Here is a 23,548-nt window from a genome sequence, read left to right on the forward strand (position 1 = left end):
TTTTGGTTTTTCTCCGGTACCGGGAACCGAACTCACGACCTTGCGCTTGCCTGGCAGGCGCTTTTGCTGCTGAGCTAAATCCCCAGCCCCAACCCTTTGGTCTTTCTGAAACAGGGTCTCACTATGCAGTTCAGGCTGGCCTTGAGCTCACTTTGTAGCCCAGGCTGGTTTTAAACTCGCAACGATCTTCCTGCGTCAGCCTCCTGAGTGCTGGGATTACAGGTGTGAGCCACCACACCTAGCTATCTTGATATCTTTTGATATTTCTGTCTATAAGCCAAAAAGTTCACATGGGTAGCTCTTAATTCCTTCTTTCCGTATTTGTACTTCCTAATAGAAACCTCACTCAGATTCTTCTCCTTGTATTACTCAGCTGCCCAGTTCATTTTCTGATCACAACCATGTCTTCCTGAGTCCATCATACGGCCTGCACAAATCAGCAGAGCATTCCCTCACCGCTGTTCCTGTCCCTGCTGCTAATGACTGTGTGGACCACAACTTGGTCAGGAGGCCTTCGCCCCAGAGTCCTTAGGGCATTGCACCAACGGTCATGTAGGTCACTGTGTACCACTGAGCACCAAAGGAGCTAGGTGTTCTTTTTGGGCAACGTGTATATATTGTACCAATCAGTGAACCACCGTTTATTTAAAGCAGTGCATTAGTGGTATGCTTAGGTTATGTAGAATCTCTAGAACATCTTTAGTGGGCAAAACATTCAAGTTTATGAGACTTTATATCATATATCCACATACAAGCTTACAACTATGTGCTGTCGGCTCCAGATGTAAAAATTGGTAAAGATCATTACCGAAATAGGGATGCAGCTTGAGAGTGTCTGATATGGTGGGACATTTCCCCATCAGACTTTATGTGCTTGAAATACTGACCTATGCAGTGATACTTGTTTATTTACATGGATTTTAATGCAGAATAGTAATTTTAACCACTTTAAGAATGAGAATACTTCCAGGTCTTCAGAACCAAAACTCTTGGAAGCAATAACTGTTGGAATCTAAATTAAATCATGGCTCTTTGAAAACTAAATCATCTTATTAACAATATGGCAGTAGGTCAGGCATGGTGGTGCATGCCTATAATCCTAGCACTTGGGAGCTGAGGCAGGAGGATTGCTGCAACTTCAAGGGCAGTCTGGACTGCATAGTGAGACCCTGTCTCAAAAAGCTGAAAATAAACTAACCAATACGGGAATACGTTTTAGTTCAAGTGTAATCTAGTCAAGACTTTTTACTTAAGATTTTTGTTTTGTTACTTGATGGCAGACTTACATATAGTGAAAAGAAACCAAATCTGGTTTTGATATAGTTTCCCCTGGTACCAGTAGCAAGTTTATTACCTTTGTGTTACTATAACAAAATATTTGATGTGGTTTACTCTGAAAGAGAAAAAGGTTATTTTGGTTTAATGTTCTGGAGGTTGCTACGCAAGAACAAGTGGCTCCATGCTTTGGACTTCCGGTAAGGGCAGCAGATCAGGACATAGGTTGTGGCTTACGTCATGAGCCAGGAGACAGACGAGTAAGAACAGGAGGAGATGGGGTTTCGGGATCCGCTTTAAGGGTACACCCTCACTGACTTAAGAATCTTTCCTAAGACCTGAATAGTACTACCTTCTTGACCAGGATTTCAATGCACTGACCTGTAGGGATATTCAATAACCGAACTATAGCAGAAAGTTACTTTTCTGAGCTTCAACTCCTTTTTATGGCCCAATGAAAGGAAAAGTATCTATTTTACAGGTCTATTATGGAAATGACTAGAACAGAGGTATTTGCAAAGGTAGCTCTGGACTTAGCAAACGCCTCAGCGTGATATTTTTGGGATGGGGTGCTATACTTGTTACCATCAATATGACCTTCACTTTTAGTCATGAAACATTAGGAATTTCATGAATAAGATTGCTACTGGTTTTTCTGACTTTAAAAGCAATTTCAGATTTTCTGTAATGAACATGCATTTAATATTTTAAAAATAAATTTTAAAAGCTTTCATAGAAGATAAATTATTTTTGTTACATGTTTTGCCTAACAACATCTGAATGTTCTTTTCTATATTTTGCCACACACAAATGGCCAACTATTCAAATTTTGCAGCCCGGGGTGGTACACACCTATAATCTACATCAGCACTTGGGAAGCCGAGGCAGGAGGGTTGTGACTTCAGGGCCAGCCTGGGCCACATATACTGAGCTACATCATAAGACCCTGTCTCAAAAAACCAGGCAAACAAAAACTTGAATTTATGTGCATGTAATTATATCTCTAGAAACTGGACACATTCAAATTCAAGTATGTACTCAGGAATGATTTGTATCAAAAGATGGCCATGAAATTACTCAACCTTATCTACAATTGTTTTGCTTTCTATAGCCTCCATTTTGATTCTAATTTGTAGCATGTCTACATACTAAATACTATTGGGCGATTCAGTTTTTTCCTAGTTATAATAAAAAAATGTTGCTGTTGAAATACAAGTTTGAATATAAAGGCTTCAGAATGTTTTAATGTGAGGTGCGAAAACTTAACCAGGCTGAGTTAAGCACTTTGGCATGTTGAAGGGCTGGCGATAATTTTTCTTCTATAGCACTCCCCCACCCCCACCCCAGCTTTATGTGCTAACTCCATCATAGGCCTGCTGCAGGTTGAACAAGTAGTAATAGATGATTCTGGCCTTTAGCAATGTGCTTCAGTAGTTAGAATTTACCCTGAAATTAGAGGATTAGGATAAATGAGGGGGGAAAAAAAACCATGCCCTGTGAAATGACACCAGGATTTATCTAGCTGGATAGCTTGTCTGAGCAGCATGAGGGATTATTATTCATAATGTCATTGCAAAAGCTCTTAATTTCACCTGATGACCCATTACAGATCCATCATCCATGATACACACAAATCTGCCAAACTCTAACACAGTCTGTGGCCGCAGATGGGTGTCAGGTCCAGGTTATTTATTTTATTTAAAATCTTAGAAGAGTTTTAATAGGATGTGAATTGTGGTGAACAGATTGACCTCATCCCAACCTTAGATTTTTAAACTCATTTTAGTTGGGAAAAGAATCACATAAGGAAGCATAAAACATAGAAATAAATCCAGGAATACTCATGCTCCTATCATGCAGGTTAAGAAATAGATAAGAAATAGAAATACTGTTCTTTATCCCTATTGTGCATGTATTAGGATTTCCTAGAGAGACAGACAAAGGGGTGTGTGTGTGTGTGTGTGTGTGTGTGTGTGTGTGTGTGTGTAAAGATTCTTATAAAGAATTGGCGTATGCAGTTATGGGAGTTGGCAGGTCTCCATATGGTGGACCAGCAGGCTAGATGGAGATCCAGGGGCACCAGCGCTCCAGCTCGAGCTGAGACCTGATGTTGCGGGTGCAGTCTGAAGGCAGCCTGCTGGAGAGCTTTCACCTGTTTGAGGCTGGCCAGTGTTCACGCTACTCAAGCTTTCATCTGATTAGATGAGGCCCACCCACATTATAGAGGGCAAACTGCTTTACTCAAAGTCCACTGCTGTTAATGTAAATATTCAAAACACCATCACAGAATCACTCAGAAGAAGTTCGACCAAATACTTGCGAACCCCTTTGCCAACCAAGTGGTCAGGTAAAACACATTAAGTATTATGGTATCAAATTTCTTTCCAGATAACCAGTATCACCGCTCGGCTCTTTCTTACTTTTGCGGTAAAACATACATAAAATAATCTTTACCATCTTAATCATTTTAAAGTGCACATTTCAGTAGGGTTAACGGCATTCACGCCGTTATGCAATCAATTGCAAGAACTCAATCTGGCAAAGCCGAAATTCGTTAAGAACTCTCCCTTGTCCTTCTCCCATTCTCCCGACAAACTGCATTCTTTTGTCTCAATGAATTTGCTCTAGATACCCCATCTAAGTGGATTCATTTGTATTTAACTTCTTAGGACTGGTTTATTTCACTTAAAGTCCTTAAGATCCATGTTGCAGCGTATGTCATAATCTCTTAGTTATTTATTTCATTCTTTGTGTTACTTTTCTGAATCGTGGAGTACTGAAGTACATCCCCAGGATTGCTTTGTCCGTTCTTCCGTTCGTTCGTTCATTCATTCATTCAGAGGCAGGGTCTGGCTAAGTTGCCCTCAGCATGTTCTCTAGTATTGTAGAATTTTATAGTTGTGTGCCTTATTGTAGGTTTGTTTTATTCCCATCCATTTTGTCTTTGATTTGGTAAGCCCCTTCAGGCGTTAAGCTTAAATGTGTCACTGTTTCAGTGTTATTTTTCTCCTCCTGATTTTCTTTCTTTTTTAAAGGATGTTTTCTTCTTGCTGTACTAGAGGACCAAACTCAGGGCCTTGTGCATGCTAGACAAGAGCCCTACCACAGAGCTATATCCCAGTTCCTGATTCTCTTTTCTGTGTACCTTATAGCTATTACATTTGTGTTCTGATTGTGGTAGGCAAAGTAATTTCTCTCCCTTCATGATGTCAAAGTTTAAATCAAAAAGAACTTCACGGATGTGATTAAATCAGGAAATTAGAGATAAGGTTAATCTGAATTACCTTTATATGTCCAATGTGATAAAAAGGGTATTTGTAAAAGGAAGGCTGGATCTCACCAGTAAGGAAGTAGGAAATATGATATAATCTAGATAAAGCTTTGTTGGTTTTGCTTATCTTGTCAGAAAACAAACCCTTGCTTTTGTTGATCTTTCCTGTTTTCCTACTATCTATATTTCTGCTCTGATCTGTAGTATTCTAATATTTTCTTTCTTCTGCTTTTTTTTTCTGGACTTTTTGAGATAAGATTTTACTATGCTGTTCAGGCTGAACTCACTTTGTAGCCCAAGCTGGCCTTGAACTCAGTGATCCTCCTGCTTCAGCCTCCTGAGTGCTGGGATTATTGGTATATGCCTGTTCAGCCTGTCTTCTGCTAACTTTGGATTTATTTTGTTCCTGTTTTTCTGGTTCCTTTTGGTGTAACAGCAGGTTTCTTTGTTAAGCAGGGGGTTGTAATAAAGCAAAGAAGAGATCACAGGTCAAGAAATTCAGGTTTTCTCCAGAAACAAGAAAAGGCAAGGCAGCAGATCTCCTTGGAGCCTCAGGGGAGAGTACAACCCTGCCAAGACCTTAATTTTGACCCATTACAGATGAGTGACCTTCAGAATGATAAGACAGTTTGTATTAATTAAGCCATGAAGTTTAGGGTAATACGTTATAGTATCAATAGGAAACACTGATTCACTGATTTCATCTGTTTTTCTCTCTGTTTTTTAGCTCCTTTTATATCCTGAGAGATTGGCTTTCTTTTTTAATTTTCCTCGCAATTCTGCTACTAAATCCTAAATCCTTCTTTCTTGTTACCATCTTCTTAATTCTAAGAACTTTTCTCTGCTCTCTTAATGAATGGTACCTTTTTAAAAGAAATAGCATCAATTTCATGGATATAAGGATTCTCCTGTCTCTCTGAAATAATAATTTAATTTTGTGTTTCTGTTCTGTGAGCTGTTTCCACCAGACTGCTCTTGCTTAGTTTTGGTCTGTTTTCCGTTTGGTTCGGGGCTTTGCAAAGCTGTTCATTTTTGGTTTTCTGATCACGGTTGAGAGTGAGGGGGACACGAAAGGCTAACTGGAATTGCCGAGTACGTGGGTGTCGCTGGGTGTTTGTGTGTAGGGGGCTGCCTTGTGCATTGTGTGATGGCTGGCAGCATTCTCGGCCTCCACTCACTGGATACCAGCCGCTTCCCTCCAGGGCCTGACCAGCCAGACATTTCCAGACAGTGCCCGGTGTCCCCTGGGAGGAAAGTCCACCTGGCTGATTCTCAGGAAAATGTGAGTGTTCCTTTTCAGTGGAAAACACCCAGAGTCCTCATCTCTAGCTTTTCCCTTTTAGACGGCGTCGTATTTCTCAGATTCCTCCCACCCACGCCTCCCAGGAGGGCACAGATCTGACTGCCCATGCTCATTTAGTTCCTGGCTAGAAGTCCGGATCCGCACTCCTAAGCTTTTTCCATGAGAGTGCACGAAGATGAAACTTGAAACTTTCAAGTACAAAAAGTGATTATAGCCAGAGGATGGAGGAAAGCAGATCAGCCCCCCGCAATCATGCCTTTAACCTACCTGGAGAGGCAGGAGATAGCAGGGCCAGGAGGGTAATCAGCCTGGAACCTTCTCTCCAGCTGTTTTTCTCTGGCAGCAGCTGATCACCCTTTAGAGATTCCATAATTCGTAATGTAGAGGGTCATTTTCAGAACTAAACTAACCTTTTCTGTAATAACCGTTTCCCTGAAGGGTATGTAATTGATTTAGTGGAGGGTTAGTTCCAACATACAGGGTAGGTGAATACTTTTGAACTAATTGCTAGACTGTGTGAGCGTTCCATGCAGTTCAGAGGTGATGCGGTTAGCCTTCAGCCCTCCCACATTCACCTAACGCTCCAGTGTTCAGCGTAGGCCCTTCATCTTCAGCCTACTCACCCACCCCATCCTCTCGCCCCAGTCTAGAACTCATCTTTTGTTGGTTTCACCAGAGAATAGAAGCTCAGTTAACCTGCAGGTGTTGGGGAGATGTGGGAATCTAATTTTATCCCTTTCTCTTAACTTCATTACTTCCTCTTCACCCAATATCCAGAAGTATGTTCACTGATGCTTAGAGTAAGTTAGTTTTGGTTTTAGTTCTTCATATTGCTACCCAATTCACCTTTCTTGGGTCAGCTAAATCCTTTATCTTGCTTACCAGATTCCACAGTTTTTGTTTTTGTCTCCTGTCCTGCTCTCTCTGCCTTGCTATGTCATTGCTTTTTGAGACAGGGACTCACACTGTAGTGTAGGCTGGCCTTGAACTCACTTTGTAGCCCAGGCTGGACTTAAACTCACTGCTATCCTCCTGCCTCAGCCTCCCTACTGCTGGGATTACAGGCATGCACCACCACACCTAGCTCTTTGTTATGTCTTTTAAAAATGATGTTTTTCCTTAAAAATTAATAGCATTCATATCTAACAGTAAAGGCAAATCTTTTAGAGATCAAGTACCAAACTGCAACCCCGAACCCCTTATTTATCGCAAAGTGCCAATACTGCAATTAACTGAATATGGAATACCGAGGTTTTAGTTTAGATGAAACAACTCTGCATTAATATCTTTTGGCTTAAAAGAAAAACACAATAACACTCATGCCATAGGTTCGCCATCACTAGTATATACCAACAGTAAACTCACTTGAGAGAGAAATTAGGGAAACAATAATTTTCACAATAGTATCAGGACAAATGAAATACCTAGGAATTAACCTAACCAAGGAAATGAAAGACTTCTACAATGAAAACTATAGTATCTGGAAAAGGAGATAGAAGAGGACATCAGAAAATGGAAAAATACTCCCTCTTCCTGGATAGGTAGAACCAATATAGTCAAAATGGTCATACTTCCAAAACTGTTATGCAGATTTAACACAATATAAATCAAAATACCAATAGCATTCCTTGCAGAACTAGAAAAAACAATCCTAAAATTCATATGGAACTAGAAGAGACCTGGACTAACAAAAGCAATACTGGGCAATAAGGGGACGCAGGAGGCATCATAATTCCAAACTTCAAGTTATATTACAAAGCTACAGTGGAAAAAATAGCATGGTATTGGGCGAAAAACCCACCAAAACTAAAAACAAACAAACTAAAAGACTAGTGGATAAATGGAACAAAATAGAGAATGCAGAAACAACTCTAGGACACTAAACCACTTTATTTTTGACAAAGGGGCCAAATTAATTTATTAAAGGAAAGACACTATTTAACAAATTGTGCTGGGATAATTGGCTTTCCACATGCCAAAGGTTGAGGTTAGATCGATATCTCTCACCGTGCACTAAACTAAAATAAAAATGGATCAAAGATCTAAATATTAAAACAGAAACAATCTGGTGGAAGACAAAATAATTAAATCTCTTGAAAGCACAGGCATAGGCAAAGACTTCCTGAACAGAACCCTGGTTGCACAAGAAATATCCTAAGAATCAACAAATGGGATTGTATCAAATTTAAAAGCTTCTGCATGGCAAAGGATACAACCAACAGAGTGAAGAGATATCCTACCGAATGAGAAACATTTTTTGCCAGCTACTTCTCAAAGAACTAATATCTAGAATATATGAAGAACTCAAGAAAATTAGACACCCCACATTAAAGACTTAATAAAAAAATGAGAATATGAAATGAATAGGTATTTCTCACATGAAGAAATACAAATGCCCAATAAATACATGAGAAAATAACAGCATCACTGGCCATTCAAGAAATGCAAATTGAAACAACCGCAAGATTCTGTTTCACTCCTAAAAGAATGACTACCTTCAAGAAATCACATAATAACAGGGAAGGTGGGGATGCAGGGAAAAAGGAATCCATCACTGTTGGTAGAAGTATAAACTTATATAGCCACATCGAGGTCAGTATGGAGATTTTTTTTCAAAAAACTAAAACTAAAAATCTCATTTGACCCAGCTATTCCTTCTCTAGATATCTTCATGAGAGAGGTAAAGAGATCATATTACAATATTACATACGTACCCATGTTTATAACAGTGCAATTTACAATTCATAAGTTTTGGAAGTGGCATTATATGTCCATCAACAGATAAATGGATAAAGAAAATGTGATATTTATACACAATGGAGTACTACTGTGCCATAAAGAAGGATAAACTAGAGTCATTTGTGGGAAAGTAGGTTTATCCCAAGACCGTAATGTTAAGTGAAGTAAATCAGACATACAAGCTTAAATATCAAAATTTTTCTTAAATGAGAAAACCAGTATATCAGAGTGCAAAATAAAAGACAATAGGAAAAAAAGGGGAGAAAAATATTATTGTAATCCAGTATGGCCAGTGTATCTAAAAGTGTACTTTGATTTAGCATAATCGCTTTATGTGTTTTATATATTTTATAATGTATATTTTGGTTTGTTAACCTGGCTCTTAATCTGTGTTGATGATAATTAACATGATAAAGTCTTAAAAATAAATCTGATGATGACAAAAAACCCCAAAAGATATGTTATTTATATATACCAACTCCCACAGTGAGTGTAGTCATTATGTATTACAAACATGTACGAATAAAAATTTTTAAAATGGTGTTTTTATTTTTCCATTGGAGTTTTGGGAGGAAGCAGTTTGATACATGTATTCTACCCACTTGTGTAATGTGGAGCATTATACCATTATTGATTTTATGGTCTCGGGCTCTGAGCCTCCTCCTGACCTGCTCTGTGAGCCGAAACTCCACTTTCTGCAGTCTCACACCTCATGTGGCAGTTTGACCCTCTGGCTCCCTTGAATTACTATTCTTTGCCATTATGTCTTTGGTAAAGTTAATTAACTGCAACTGAAACATTAAGTGTCTCAGATAAGATCATCATTTCATACAAATGAAGCGGTACACTAGCCATTTTACTTTCCACTATTAATATCGGCTGCCTTCACCTGGAAAAAGTAATGCTGTTATTAGTCATGAGTCCTATTGTTTCTGGGCTGTCCTTAGTTGAAAAGATCTGCATATTCCTTGAACTCCTGTGGACTTCTTATTACAGACTCTCAAGGCTAAGCTTTGAACTACAGAACATTCAATTCTCTGGATCCTGCCAAGAGCAATTCTTGAAAGATGATTAAAGGTCAGCATGCATATTAACATTGTTGATCTAAAACAAAGCTATTAATTTTCATCCTTTACTCAGTGGTCCAATCAGTGTTCTCAATAATGGCAGCTTTCTAAGAGGAGACTGGAATCTCTATTTTCTGTTTATGCACTGCATAATTAATTTGACTTTAGCAAGCAGTATTGGAATATCAACTGCATAGGTTGCTGCTAACTAGATACAAAATGTAATAATAGTTATAGTTATAATATTATATTTGGCCACTTTCAAGGATGATCAGGACATATAAGATATTATACTGTGGATAGCGTAATAGTTTTCTCTCCCTCCCTCCCTCTACAGGTTCTCACTATCTCGACCCAGTGGGTCCTTATCTTGAACTCATGATCCTCCTGCCTTAGTCTCCCGAGTGCTGGAATTATAAGTATGCACCACCACTCTGGTTAACATATAATTTTTTTATGTGGCTTTAACAAAGTACCACAATCCTAGTGGCTTAAATAATTCAAATGTGTTTTCTTACACTTCTATAGGTCAGAAATCTGAGCAAGGTCTGATCTGGCCAAAATCAAGGTGTCTACAGGGTACATATCTATCTTTCTGGAGGCTCCAGGGGAGATTAGGTTTCAAACTTACTTGGGTTGATGGTGGAATTCAGTTCATTGAGTTTGGGAATAAGGCCCCTGTTTTCTTGCTGCTTATAAATTGAAGGCTGATCAACTGAGTTTGTGGCCCACTTCCCACATTTTAAATACCAGCAGGTTGAGTTGTCTCTCACTTCTCTCTTGACTGCAGCCATGACAGGTTTTCCAGAGGTAAGGTTGCATATGATTAAATTGAGGATTCCCTGGTAATCCAGGAGAATCTCTCCATCCCAGAGTCGACAAACTTAATCATTTTGCCTTACTGGGTTCTGAGAATTAGAGTGTGATGTGGGTGTAGGGGACCGTTGTCCTGCCTGCCATGTACAGTGAATGCAGTTTGTTCTATACCTAAAAGTTGCAGTTATTTAGAATTGCCAGCTTCAAAACTCAAGGCAAAAACATTCTCCTAAAATGAATAACTGTAGTATCATTTGATTATTTGCTTACATGTGCTAAAGGAGGGTAGAAACACAACCACCTTTTAAATAATTATATATATTTAATTAGTATACAGTATAGTACTTACAAATATTTATGGGACATATGACATTCCAGTACATCATAATCAGCTTTTAATGGTATTCTCATCCCCAAAATTGGTTATTTTATTTTTGCGTTAGCTAAGATTTCTCAGAATAGCAAAGATTATACTTTTATCCTTCTGTAAATATTGACTGTACTCACCCCCCAAAATGACAGCCATTGCAATGGGATAGATAAAAATGGAGCAATTTCCCTTTGCTATTTGTAGCCACCGACAAATTCATTTAAATGGGAAACAAATTAAAAATAGAGATGCTGCACTCATCTAAGAGGCAAATAGCACCTTTCTTTGCTCTTCCCCCAAAACTTCAGTGTATGATCCTAAGGCAGACTGGCAATATTGCCTACTGTCTTTTATCATGCTCCAAAAAGCAGCTGATTATCTTGGAAGGGCTTCAAAAGCAATTAAGAAAATCCCTTATGTCAAGTTACATTTCAGACAGGACAAATTAGATGTATGGGGAAATGTCCTTATAAAGTACTTGAGAAATAATGAATCTGGGTACAATTTGTAATTGTTCCTGCAAAAAATTTACAACATAAAAGGGCCTGTTAACCTGAGATTGGTAGCTCAGTGATGGATTTTTTTCTTTCATTACAAATGCAAATGTCTTATGAAATTGAGCCCAGAGCATTTTTAAATGTCCAAAATGTAATTCAAAACGTTGTTGATCACATTCCTCTCTGAGCTGTTTGCTGCATCACAAGCTGCTTTGTAAATGCTGGTTTTCCAGCCAGCAAGTCTGCAATGAAAAATGGCTGATTTGGCTCCACTAATGCAGATTCTGTCCTAAAGGGGAGCTCTCTGCCAGAATGAGGGGTCATAGTTAGTGCAACGGCCACAAAGTGCTGGTGACGCATGGCAGTTGGAAAGACATTTGTAGCGGTGAGGGGTCCCCGAATTTGTTTCATTTGGTTATGCATTAAAGATATCACTAACCTCGTGACTACGGGATAGTGCAGGCTCCATGCATCAAGAAGAGTGAGTTGATGGGGGCAGCAGTTGGTGGTGTGGGTGTTGGAGGCTGGGCATGGTCCATCAGAAGGAGGTACCATCTAGGTAGAATACTCTTTTCACAACACTGGGAAATTCAGACGAGATTGGGTGCTTTCGGGGTGGTATGGCTGTGGACAACACTGGGAAATTCAGACACAGTGTCCTTCTCTTATGAATTGCTGTCTCCCCTCTGAGTAAAATGATTTCAGCTTCCTAATTTGGATTTTATGCTCAACTTCCTAACTTTTGAAGTACGGGTGTGTCTATTGCTGATTTTTTCCCCCTGTGATAAACATTAACAAGTGGGAAGTTAGTATAGGGTTATTATACAATGTTTATAGACTACATTTTACTTGTGTATTGTTTGAAGATCTCTTAAATATGAACTGTTTCCAAATAACCTTGGGCTTCTTTTTCTTTTTTATTTTAAAGAGAAAAGAATTAAAAACAGTAAAACAGAATTTCAAAACAGGTTAGTAGGAGAGTTACAATAATTAATACATTGTGTATTGTTGTCATTGTTCATGTTGATCCAAATCCCATGGAAGCAAACCAGTCATGAAGCTCTCTGAAAAGTCACTGGGAGCCCGGGGCTCAGAAGCCAGCTGTGCAGCATGAACTATGAGGCTCAGTGCTGCTGGAAGCTTGGAGTAACTGAACCACAGGGACTGACGTTCATTTAGGAATCAAAGTTGGTGCTTTGTTTCCTGAAGCCTTTGCTTGAGCTGAACAAGTAGAATACTTTCCTCAGAGGAGTTCAAATTGTACAGCCTTCATTTTATACACATTTCTTTTTGAGATGGCTCAACACAGTGATGTCTTTTTTGTCTAATGATTAGGAAACAGCAGCAACAGAGCCAATGAGGAAACGAACGGCAGGGTATTATTACTTACAGGACGGCTGATTTCTAAGTTTGTCTTCATAAAGGCTGTGTTACACTGTCCCTGGTCCATGTCATGGGGGCTTTTCACTACTCCTACTGTTACGGTTCGTGTCTGGATGTCCCCCAAAGCCTCAGGCAGCCATGGGGCGGGCTTTTAGAGTTTATGATTGATCCATGATCCAGTGCTGGGATTTTGGGTGTGAGTGCTACATCTGCCCTGGGGCAGATACTTTGCATCTGTAAGGGAGGGAAAGAGGCTGCTTGCCTGCCACTCTTCCCTTTTGCTCTTGTTGCCTTTGCTGTTTTCTGCCACCATGAACCGTTGCCCTCTCCCATGTGCCACCCTACCTTGGAGCCAGCTGACTATGGACTGGAAACTCCACAGACTGAGCTGAATTAACCTTTCCTTCCTTAATTCTGAGTGTCACATATTTTGTCTCAGCAACGAGAGTAAAGTAACCAAGACACCTATCCTCATAGATGTGTGCCCTGAAACTTCCCCGTTGTTTCTTTACCTTGATCTCATGTTTACACTTTCATCATATTCCTGTCTTTCAACTAAATATGTTTTTCCTGGTTCTCTCCGGAGTCATCACTTGACACAAACACTAGTGCTTACTAAGTTTTCTAAGCCCTCATGTGAGTCTATTTCTGCTTAATATAACTTTACTCTGCAATTACTGTTATTGTGGTCATTTTACAGGTGGAGGAACCTGACACATGGTGAAGCTAAGTATGTTAAGTCTTACTTCTTCTTTGAATTTTAGTTTCTTCAGCAAGGAAGGAGCAATGTTTGTGTGAAGAAAACAGAAACAACCCCAGTGAAAGTTTCTGTAGCGTGGACAGGACGCGTCCTCCAAACGCCCTCTGTTAAAGGGTGGTCCCAGTTTCTGGTACTAGCTGGTGTTGGTGGAACCTTTAGGAGATGGGGCCTTGTGGAAGAAAGTGAGTCACTGGGTGTGTCTTTGAAGGAGACAGTGGGACCCCAGCTGCTGCCGTTTTCTTTGCTTCCTGGCCACGGGGAGGTAAACCGGCTCTTCCACCGTGTTCTGCCGCCGAGGTGTACGTGCCGCCACCGCCCCAGAGCAGCACAGCCGAGTGACTTGGGCTGAAACCCTGACGTCATGAGCCAGAGTAAACTTCTTCTTTGATTATTCCAGGTATTCTGTTACAGTCATGGCCACAGTGTAAGTGCTTCGTACGTTTAAGATATTAGCTAACTCTCACTCCCCCTTAATGTTCTCTTTTAAGCTATTCAATTCACAGAGAAATCAACCGATTTTCATGTGTCGGTGAAGAAGGTGACTTATTTATTTATTTATTTTTTGTCTTTTTGGGACAGGTTCTCACTATGCAGTTCAGGCTGGCCTTGAGCTTACTTTGTAGCCCAGGCTGGTCTTGAACTCACAAGGATCCTCCTGCCTCAGCCTCCCCAGTGCTGGGATTACAGGTGTGCGCCACCATGCCCAGCCAGGAAGGTGGTTTATTATGTCACCTCTTTTTTTTCCTGGTAGCAGGAATCGAACTCAGGACCTTGGGCTTGCCAGGTAGGTGCTTGTGCTGCTGAGCTATACCCCTGGCCCTCCTCTTTTTTGAGCTGACTTCAAGCATTATGACTTTTCAGATTTATTAGACTTTTCAATGTTCTAATCCATTTGACAAAAACTACATCTTCCTTGAAATTATACCCAGTCACCTTTTGCGGGGGGTACCTTTTTTGGATACAAGGTCTCACTACACAATTCAGGCTGGCCTTGAACCTGCAACGGAGCCCAGTCTGGCCTTCAACTCATGGTGATGCTCCTGCCTCAGCCTCCCAAGTGCTGGAATTACAGGCATGCAACACCACGCCTGGCTTTAGGGGGTTCTTTTTTTTTTTTTTTTTTTTGGTTTTTCTCCGGTACCAGGAACCGAACTCACGACCTTGCGCTTGCCAGGCAGGCGCTTTTGTCGTTGAGCTAAATCCCCAGCCCCTCTTTTTTTTTTTTAATAAGCAGAAAAAAGCTTTTATTTTGACTGACACGGGGCATCAGATTTACTGTTTTCCTTTTGATGTATGCAGATAAAAAGATCTGGCTTTAAAATCATCCAGGGGGCTAATGGTGGAGTACAGAGGGGAGTGGAGTTGAAATAAGATTGGCCACAGCTTGACCCTTGCGGAAGCTATGTTACAGACAAAGATTAATCGTACTCTTCTCTCAACTCTGACATACTGTTTAAATCTTTCTGCAACGTTTTCTTAAAACATGGAGGTAAATTTAAGTGATGAGTCATCACTTTTTGGTAGCATCCACATGTACTGATATTTAGAAATTACACTGCATTGTGTGCTTGACAGGTCCTTAACATCTGTACGGATCCCTGTGACCCTCAGGATGCTTCTCTCTTCCCATCACTTAGAACACCCTCAGTTCTTGGTATCCTGCAGGGAACTGGGCATCTGTTTCAGCCAAGAAGCTACCTGTCTCTACCTGCATTGCTCCCATCCCTGGCACAGGGACTGCAGAGCCTCGGCGGAGGCGGGCTGACACCAGCAACAGTGTTGTGAGCGGAGATGAGAAAGAGAGACGCCTTCCTCGGTATTCAGCGTGGAAAGGGTAGTCTTTGTGATCTCCACTGTGGGGAATACGGCCAATCGGAGATTATTTTTGAGACTGAAGATGTCATTCATAGCTTGCTCTGTTAACGCAAAATCAAACATCTGGGTGTTCTCTTGAATCCGGTGTGGAGTGCCAGGTTTGGAAATCACATTCCTCTGGACCTGAAATTGTATCCAGATCCGCACAGGAGACTTGCCAAGCTTCTTTGCAGTCCTCTCGATCACAGAGCCGTCCATCAGGTCAGCCCTCTCACTTGAGCCACCAAGAAGACGGTCGGCAGTCACAGACGCAGCTCTGGCTTGGAAAAACTAATCAGTCTCTTCTGAGAAAGATATGGGTGACACTCAATCTGGTTAGTGATTGGCTTGATCCTCAAATTCTTATTCAAGAAAACCGCTCAAGCTGTTCATGGTTGAAGTTTGGTACCCCAGTGGCCCTCCCATCCCTTCAATCACCAGGTCCTCCACGGCCTCCCACATCTCCAGGAAGTCTGTGTTACTGAGTGCGACCCAAGGCCTGCAGACTGTGGCTGCATGCTGTCCTCATCAAGGCCTTCCCGTGGAAAGTGCACCCCGGCATACTGACAGTGAACGGGTGCTCTCGTCTCACCACACCCTCATTGATCTTGTACTGGATTCCTGCTCCTACCTCACTCTCATTGCTGTGTAAGTATGCACAGTCAAAGTGTCAGTACCCCACACGGATGGACACCTTCGCTGCATTAGTCACTGCTCCTGGAGAGGCCTTCTAGGTGCCCAGGCCGACCCAAGGAATCTCTGCCATGGCTCCCCTGGGATTCTTTTTGGATCAGTTATTTTTATATTGCACTAACATGTGCTTGTTAATGTGATCTTCAGAAAATGTTTTGAATGAAGAAATGAAGTGGAGCAGCAACCACCTGCCGTGGGTTTGTATCATCCCATGAAGAGCGGGTGGGCTGGGCTGGTGCTCCAAGAAGGGTGACAGCCCGTGGCAGATGCTCCCACCCCAGTCAGAAGCCTCCCTGCCCGGGGAGGCTCACAGCGGAGCCGTGTTTTACTGCACTCTGTGTGTTGAGAAGCACCCTCCGCAAGCTGGGTCTTTTCTGGAAACCACATGGTCTATTAATTTTACACTGGCAAGTAGAACTGCAGATGGCGGTGTATGAGAGTTGGTTACAGGATAAACATGATGAGCTGCAAATTTTCTGGGGACAAAATGGAAAGTTTAATGTTTTTTGTTATGCTTATCATAGAGCAATTAGAATTCCAAGTTATTGCCAGCTCGGTTATACTTATTGTGTAACACAAGGACCTGAAAAGGTTGTGTGCACTGGGTTTAAGCATTTCCTCAGGTGAGCTCTCACATTATTTTCTTCACCAGTTTAGATAAATCTTCTCCTCTACACCCTTTTCTCTATGTGGCTTTGCCATATGTGAGCATGTTAATTCACACATTTATTGGGTATATGCTGTGTGTAATTCCCGGCACATGGGATTATCAAGAAAGATGGCGTGATCTTCTCTTTGGAATTTGTTTTTCATAGTGTAGGGCTTAAACCCGGGACCTTCACATTGAGCTACACATCCAGTTCTTTCTTTTTTTTTTTTTTTTTTTTGGTTTTGGTTTTTTTCTGGTACTGGGAATCAAACTCATGACCTTGCACTTGCCAGGCAGGCGCTGTGCCGCTGAGCTACATCCCCAGCCCCACCCCCCAGTTCTTTCTTGTCTTTTTGTATTTTGAGACATGGTCTTACCAAGTTGCCTGGCCTCAAACTTGCAGTCCTCCTTGTTCTCCCACCTGAAATGTGGGGATTATAGTCATATGGCACCATGCCCAGTTGATTTGTTTTTGCTTTTTTTTGTGTTTGTTTTTCTTCCGGTACCAGGAATCGAACTCATGACCTTGCACTTGCCAGGCAGGCGCTGTGCCACTGAGCTAAATCCCCAGCCCTTCCATGCCCAGTTGATGACAGCTAATTTTAATTGTTAACCTGACAGGTGATTAGATCATGGGGGCTCTGTATTCATCAGTAGGTTAATCTGCTGATGTTCCTACCTGAATGTGTTGTTTGGAGGTGAGGTCCAATGGGAGATGGGCAGCTGGGATTGTGCCTTTGGAGGATACGTCTCTCAGTGGCACTCTTCACGGTGCTGGGCTTCCCGGTAGCCGTGAAGCGAGCACTTTAGCTCCGTCACACTTTTCCACCCATAGTTTCTGCCTTGGAGCTGACTATGGACTGAAGCTTCTGAACCTGTGAGCCAAACAAACCTCTTTAAGTCGCAGGTGTCAGGTATTTTCCCTAGTAACAGAAAAACGGACCAATATGAGCACTCTGCCCCTGCGCTATACCGGAGGCCCTTTTTATTCTTTATTTTGAGACAGGCTCTCCCTCAGTTGATTAGGATAGACCTGAATTTGTAACCCTCCTGTTCTCAGCCCGATTGTCTGGGATTATAGGCATGTGCCACTGGTGCCCTTAGGATCTTGAAATTGAATAAGAAGTAAGTAACAAACAACTAAAAATGTTATACATACTAATATTTTTCTGAACAACAGGTATTGCCAACTACCAATTGTTTAGGTATACCTCCAGAGATAGTCTATGCGTAAAGTAAGCATATGTTTATGTGCATATTAATTTTTAAAAATATAGTCATGTACCTACTGTTTGTTGTTTTTGAGTTTTTCCCACTGGACAGTGTTTTGTAGGTCATTTCATGTATATATATATAACCCATTATTTGTGTGTATATGCTGCAGTATTTATAATAGCATCATGGTACTGCATTATATGAAAACAATTGATTTCTTTTATTACTGTCCTCTTGTTTTAACCCCAGACAGGTCTATTGAACATTCTTAACCTTACCAATCTGTAATTTAAATGAATTTTAACTGATTACAAAAAACCTGCTCCTAAGGGAAAATTTTTAGTAATATTGAGGATTTTGACACAATTTTGGAACATCATTGAAACCAGTTTTATATTTTTCTGTGACTGTTTCGAAGGAGATGACATTTATTTGGACTTATATTTTGGCCTTTTTTTAAAATTAGGGGAGCCTTATAGGGGAGCCTTGCTAACTTACTAATCACTCGAACAAATGTGAAGGAAGCATTAAAGGTGTTCTGAGTGTGGAGTAATAATGGAGTGATTTTTAATAAGATGGTGCCCCTGTGTGTCACTGTCAACAATAGCTGACATAATTCCTGCCCCACTGCTCTGTTCACATCTGAAATTGGGGTTTTGCCTTCCTCTGTGTGTGTGTGTGTGTGTGTGTGTGTGTGTGTGTGTGTAATCTTTTCTGTTTGGCAATTTTATTGTCAAAATCCCTGACATGGATCTAACCTTTTAATATTTTTAATTGAGACTTTATATCCATTCATAAGCAAATCCCTATTTCCTCCTCTTTCAGGCAACTGTCATTTTACTTCATGTCTTTGTGAGCTTTATGTTTCTGTGAGGTATATCAATGTAAGTGGAATCACGCAGATTTGTCCTTCTGTGGTGTGCTTATTTCGTATAGTGTAATGGCCTTACCCATGTTGTTGCACTTAGCAGGATTTTTCTTTTTCTTAAGAGAGAATACCATTCTGCTGTATTTATATAACTTCATTTTATTTACTTATCTGTTGATAAATGTTTTGGATATTTCTACATCTGACTATTGTGAATAGCGCTGCATTGAACATGGGAATACTAATATCTGATTGAGATCTTGATTTCAGTTGTTTTGGAAAAATGCCCAGAAATGAGTTTGCTACATCTTACGGTAATTGTTTCTAGTTTTTTGAGGAATCACTATTATTTTCATAATGATTGTGCCATTTTGCATTGCTACCAACAATTGGCTTCCCTAAGAAGGGTGAGGTTATAACTTGTGGTTTTGATTTGGATTTCCCTGATGCTTAGTAATGTTGAGTATTTTTTCCACATACCTAGTGTCCATTTGTATATCTTCTCTAGAGAAATTTCTGGCTCACTTGTTAGCTCATTTTAAAATTAGTCCATTGGGTATTTTTTGCTGTTGAATTGTAGGAATTCTTTATACATTTTGAAAATTAACCCCTAACTGGATACTGTATATGGTTTTCAAATATTTTTCATGTTTCCCAGATTGCCTTTTTATTCTGATTGCTTCCTATTTCCCAGTCTTAGCTGATAATTTTCCATCTGTAATGCAACAAGAGCTGATGCTTAAGTGATGTTATACAAATTCTGAGATGCTTGTATTGTTGAAAAAGATGAAATACATATTATTTTTGATATTTATACTTTATTCAGAAAATTTTAGTGCAATTATTGAGCTAAATGATTGCATATGTTATACAACTGAATCCTCACATCATGTGAAGTAGAATTATTCTATTTGACAGATGAAACAAACTCAGGGAAACTCACTCACCACTTTTGCAGCAAGTAGAGTTGGAACTGAGGTATATTTTATCCAAAGTCAATGTTATTTTGATCTTGCCACACGACCTCTACACCTTTGAGAATGGTGGATCAGAATGTTGTAGACATGCTTGCACTATGTATGTTACAGCAACCTGTACAGTAATGGTCCCAAGCCATTTGAGGTAACCTTTCTTTGTAGAGGGGGATTTAGAGACACATTATAATGTATATTCATCTTTTCATGTTGTTTTTTTATTTTAAAATTTTTATTAATACATGTTTGCAGTGCGTAATGATTAGATTTGTCAGGAGGACTTGGTACAGGTGCAATATATCTTATTCCTTTTATTTCCCCTTCCTGTCCACCTCCTCTCTCCTCTGTCCATTCTTTGGTCCCCTGCCCATTTGCAAAGTGTCTCTATTCCTGTTTCTTATTACCTTTCTTTTTCCTCTGTATTTATACTTTGGGTTTCTCATGTGAGAGAAACTATGTGATATTTAAGGTTGTGTGTCTGATTTATTTCACTTAACATTACTGTCTTTTCACTTTCAACCCTTTGGACAGCGCTGTCATCAAGTAACCAATTTGGCCAGTGTGAGTTTGTTTTACCTTCACTTAGATTTGTGTGTTTGGGGTGGAGGTGAGGAGATGAGTGGATGTGAAAGTCAGTGCTTGGTGTTCATTTTAATGTGTGTTAAAGAAAGAGCATTATGGCTGCAGTGTGTGATGCAAGTCCCTCTATATATGTCAAATCTCACTTTTCTTGAAGAAACCCATTTGATTTAGTTCTTATCCTTCTTTCTGACTATCAAGAGGTGGTCATATACTCACTTGGGCAGGGTTTCCAGTTTTCCTAGCTAAAGGGGTTGGATCAGGGATGGGAATCTCACGAGGTTGTAATACTGATTTCACCTTTCCAGGACAGGAGATGGCTAATTACTATCAAAACAGGAGTTTCCTCTTTTTTTCTTGGAAGGACCGTTATATGGGTAAGCATTAGTGACACTCTCAGTCACTGAGTGCAGTTCTTTTGCCTGAGAATGAATTGGAAAAAAAAAAAAGAGTGAAGAGTTTTGGAGAAAGATTTGAATACTTAATGGCATCAGTCGAATCCTTTGATTTGGCTGTAGTTGCCTTGGAGGACTCCATCTTCCAGTGAGGAAGATGGTGGCAATTGTGTTGCTATCGCTGGTTCTGCCATGGCCTTTGACTTGGGTGGGGGGTGCTTCAAAACTGTTGGGAGTTGCTTCAGTGGAAACCTCAGCAGAGCTGGCCAGGCCTTCCCAGTCCTCCGTGGGGACCAGCATTAGCTCTCTAGGGTCCAGCCACGTTTACAAAGCCAGCAAACGATACTGGTGGAAGGAAGGAGGATTCCAGCCTCTTGGGTAGTATCTTTTGGATGGCAGCCCCGCCCCCCCAGAACAGACACACTGTTGAAGTTAACTGGTGTAAGAGAAGAAACCCTCAAAAGCTAATTAAAGTCAAGAACAATACAGACGTTTGTCCTCAGTGTGGTCACCTGAAATTGAAGCATGATCTTTGTGGCTATCGGTATGAAAAAGTATGCAAGGAAAGAACAGACATCATACGATACATAGGGAAACAAGAAGGGGCCCTTTCAAGGCTCCTCCTACAAAGACTGTAGCTTGTACCACAGAAGAGACACCATCTGGACGTGATCAAGGCCAGAGGACTGTTGAGCAAGACAAGAAGCAGCTATCCTGGTTCACCCAGAACTGACCCCCACAGTGTTAAAAGGATAACTTCACAGCACAGTATTTCTTCTGAAACAGAGGAAGGAGCTTTGTTTTTATGTTGTTGTGCTTGTTTTTTAAATCGTCAATGTAGTTTAAGGCATAATTTATAAGCAGGTTTATGTGAGATATTTTGAAGCTGTATCGTGAATAAACACTGAAATTGTTTATGCAAAGATTCAATGGATCCATGTCTGTTTCCATTATGCTGTCTGGTTTTCAGTAAATATACACACAAGACTTCCAGACCAAAAATAAATAGAATTCATAACAAAAAAAAAGCCTCCTGGGAGGAATGGCTCACTCCAGGGATGAAAGTACAAAGTAAGCGTGGATGTGAGAAAATGATGTGTTCAAATAATCGGAGTGTGTCAAAGGGACATAGGAACTAACTTGAAAAATGTTGCAATGGCCAGATCTGGAACAATTTTTTTTCTTGCCAAAAAAAAATGGCAGTGATGGGTTACAGCCCATAGAACAAATGCCGATCAAAATAAGTAAGTGAAAGCAAATCAGGAAGGCGGGACAGCTCTTCCTTACAGTAGAATCCTAGTTAATGAATGTAAGCTGAATGGTGGAAGTACAAACTCAACATTTGTTTGTGCTAAGCACCACAGTGATAATTATTACATGCACAATTTTATGTATATTTTAAAAACAATCAGCCATCTGGGTAGGTGATTCTTCTTATTTAAACTTCACCATATTTTCAAAAAGGCTGCCTTATTCCAGATAGGACCTGAGGCAGAATACTTGAGAACTGACTGCAGATTAGGAGAAATAATGACAAAATATCAGAAAACATTATGGTGTTTTTTTTCCTAAAAGCATACACTAGAACTTGGTAATTACATGGTGCGGGAGGGCATGCCAATTAGCCTCAATTTAGACTTCTAAAATAATTAACATTTGACAGATAGTATGATCAAATAAACCAGATAGCAGACACATTTTTCCCCCCAATGGGATCTATACTTGGTTTGAACCTTTAATAAACAGTTTTTCTGTAGTGAAGTAGTTTAAGGAAAAGCAAACAGTAGGGCATGTTAAAATATCCATTAACTAAACATCCTGAAAGGGTATAAAATGCCTCCAGCTGCCAAAAAACAATTAGGCTGCAAATATGCCTTTGGTTACCTAACCACACATTCCCTAAACATTTAGTTCTAATTAATTTTCTTCATTACACAACAATGCCTCTCCTAATTACACTAGAGAAATTCTATGAACCTACTAGCTATTCAAAGTCTTTATTGCACAAATGATTCTGGTAGGTCTCTATTATGAGTAAATCCTCACTCTTTAATTTATACATACCTCATCTCAGCAGACACAGCTACTTAGTAAACCCTTGACAGCCAGGCAAACTAATCCTGTATGTGACCATAATTCAAATTAGTAATTTTAGTGAGATGGAACATCAAGGATGAATAATTTAAAACCTATCAAAGTAAAGGTGAAAAGTACAAGCTCAGGAAACATGTAGCACCTGAATTCATGCATGTGTTGCCAAGGCTTGTGATCTCTGGTTCAGCGATAGAACCTGACTTAAAGGAACAAAACCCTTGTGTTTTTGCTGAACTCTTAAGTGCAAAAGATAGGCTTGGCAGTCTTCAGGCGCCAGAGGCAGTTCAGCAAGTATGGATTGTAAAGAGCTGAATGGGCTGAGCTGAATAGAACCGAAAAGTCTTTAATGGTAGATGAAGATCATCACGCAATAGATGAGGAAATCAGAATGTGGTGCGGTAATACAATGAGACATGCTCAAGGTCTTACAGTTCACTTGGCAGAGACGGGAGTAGAAGAAGCACCCCCAGCTTCTAGACTGGAGCTGTCGACACAATACGGTGCTCCTCCAGTAACAGTTTAATACAACTTATGAAAGCATGTAAGCTGACTGGTGATGTGTTTGAACATTAGGTAGAAGTTCAATCCCTTCTAAGTCATTTCTGGTTTTCTTTCTCAAGCACATGCACATTTATCATCTGTTACCAGAGTTTTGGAAGATGGAATGGGAGCCAATTAGTGCAAACACATCCTTAATACTTATTTAAAATTCAAAGCCAACTGGTGGTATTTAGAAGGTACTCCTT

General features: G+C 40.3%; 2 pseudogenes; one reads left to right on the plus strand and one right to left on the minus strand.

Annotated features, from left to right (window-relative positions):
- Nucleotides 1-15,114: 15,114 nt before the first annotated feature.
- On the minus strand, nt 15,115-16,040 carry LOC102022364 (annotated as a pseudogene).
- On the plus strand, nt 15,540-21,549 carry LOC102006983 (annotated as a pseudogene).
- The last annotated feature ends 1,999 nt before the right edge of the window (nt 21,550-23,548 follow it).

This window comes from Chinchilla lanigera, unplaced genomic scaffold (assembly GCF_000276665.1).
Source record: "Chinchilla lanigera isolate Chin_1 unplaced genomic scaffold, ChiLan1.0 scaffold00007, whole genome shotgun sequence".
NCBI lineage: Eukaryota > Metazoa > Chordata > Mammalia > Rodentia > Chinchillidae > Chinchilla > Chinchilla lanigera.